The sequence below is a fragment of the Schistocerca nitens genome, chromosome 1 (assembly GCF_023898315.1).
Source record: "Schistocerca nitens isolate TAMUIC-IGC-003100 chromosome 1, iqSchNite1.1, whole genome shotgun sequence".
NCBI lineage: Eukaryota > Metazoa > Arthropoda > Insecta > Orthoptera > Acrididae > Schistocerca > Schistocerca nitens.
This window is the reverse complement of record NC_064614.1, coordinates 943,343,582-943,345,672: the sequence shown is the minus strand read 5'-3', so window position 1 is coordinate 943,345,672 and position 2,091 is coordinate 943,343,582. Positions and strand designations below refer to the sequence as shown.

Here is a 2,091-nt window from a genome sequence, read left to right as displayed (position 1 = left end):
TTGTATACTGCCTTGTTGAGAACTTGCACCGTGGCTTCATGTGGTCTGCATCACACTCGAACACTACCATCAGTTATGACCAACTGAAACTGGCCTCCAAGAAGCCGAACATAACAATTTCTGGTCGATGATAGGTTCAGTTGTACCAGAGGTACCAGTCATTCCACGTAAACACAGCTCACAACATTATGGAGCCACCAGCAGCTTGTATACTGCCTTGTTGAGAACTTGCACCGTGGCTTCATGTGGTCTGCATCACACTCGAACACTACCATCAGTTATGACCAACTGAAACTGGCCTCCAAGAAGCCGAACATAACAATTTCTGGTCGATGATAGGTTTAGTTGTACCAGAGGAACCAGTCACTCCACGTAAACAGAGCTCACAACATTATGGAGCCACCAGCATCTTGTATACTGCCTTGTTGAGAACTTGTGTCCGTGGCTTCGTGTGGTCCGCATCACACTGGAACCCTACCATCAGTTAAGACCAACTGAAACCAGGACTCATCCGAGCAGGCCACAGTTTTCCAGTGATCTAGTGTCCGATCGATATGGTCACGAACGCAGGGGTGGCGCTGCAGGCGATTTTGTCTCTTGTCATAGTTCATTAACGCCAAATTTCGCTGCACTGTCGTAACGGATACTTTCGTCGTACGACCTACATTGATTTCTGCGGTTATTTCACGCAGTTTTGCTTGAGTATGAGCACTTTCAACTTTACGCAAACGTCGCTATTCTCGCTCGTTAAGCAAAGCCGTCTGGCACTGCGTTGTCCTTGGTGAGAGTTAACGCCTGAAAAAGACAATTCTCGGTATAGCCTTGACAGTGTGGATCTCGGAATATTGAATTCACTAACGATTTCCGAAATGAAATTTCTCGTGCGTCTACATCTAGCTACGACTCCGCGTTCGAAGTCTATTAACTCCCGTCGTGCGGCCACGATCACACCGGAAAAGTTGTTACAAGTATTACGTGAGTACAGTTGACAGCTGCGCCAATGCACCGCACTTTTGTACCTTGTGTACGCGTTACTTCCGCCATCTGTATAAGTGCATACCGCTATCACATGGGTTTTGTGACCTCAGTGTAGTAAGTATTTCAACGACGCGGACTGGCCGCCACGGCTCAGGATCGCAGGCCGTGCAGTCAGAGCGCGTTATGTCTGGCCAAGCCTTCACCTACAACTGACGCGGCAGTAAGTCCGAGAATATTCAATATACTTGTATAACTTGTGATAACTTTACGAGACGATTGATTGTTGCTGTAGCGTATTGCCAGCCAATAAGTTGAATCTGTACACGTTCTGAACAACGTTGATCTGCAGGTAAGGTTTCTACAAAATGTCGCATTCATATCTTTTGTAAATACGGATTTACAAGCCATATTCCGTATTTTAAAGTGGTTACCGTTGGAAGCTGTACCTTATGATTATATTTCTTCACTAGATTAGTTATCGTAACAGTGAACGAAAACTCAGAAAACGGTACCATAAAATGAAAACTCGCCCCTAAAAATAATTGAAGTTAAGCATCCAAACGGTTTACAGGAGAATACTTAAATGGGGAGAAATTTTCAGAGTTCTGTGTGTGTGCGCGCGCGCGCGCGCGCGCGCGCGCGCGCGTGTGTGTGTGTGTGTGTGTGTATGTGTGTGTGTGTGTGTGTGTGTGTGTGCCAGCCTGAGTGGCCGAGCGGTTCTAGGCGCTACGGTCTGGAACCGGGCGACCACTACGGTCGCAGGTTCGAATCCTGCCTCGGGCATGGATGTGTGTGATGTCCCTAGGTTAGTTAGGTTTAAGTTGTTCTAAGTACCAGGGGACTGATGACCTCAGATGATAAGTCCCATAGTGCTCAGAGCCATTGTGTGTGTGTGTGTGTGTGTGTGTGTGTGTGTGTGTGTGTGTGTGTTTGTTTGTTCTCTCGTGTCTACAGCAGTTAGCTGGTTGTGTAGTACATTCATTAAAGTCTGATTTTTTTCACGTAATACTAATGAGCCAAACGTCATGGTCACCTGCTTAATACCCTCGTAGCCCACCTTTATAATACCGAACAATGACGAATCGGCGTGTCATAGCTTCGAATAAGTCTTGG

At 46.6% G+C, this 2,091-nt stretch overlaps 1 non-coding gene across 1 annotated transcript; it reads left to right on the top strand.

Moving 5' to 3' along the window:
* Positions 1-1,677: 1,677 nt before the first annotated feature.
* On the top strand, positions 1,678-1,761 carry Trnap-ugg (transfer RNA proline (anticodon UGG)). Its single transcript has one exon. It is a non-coding gene; the product is annotated as a tRNA-Pro (tRNA).
* Positions 1,762-2,091: the final 330 nt, after the last annotated feature.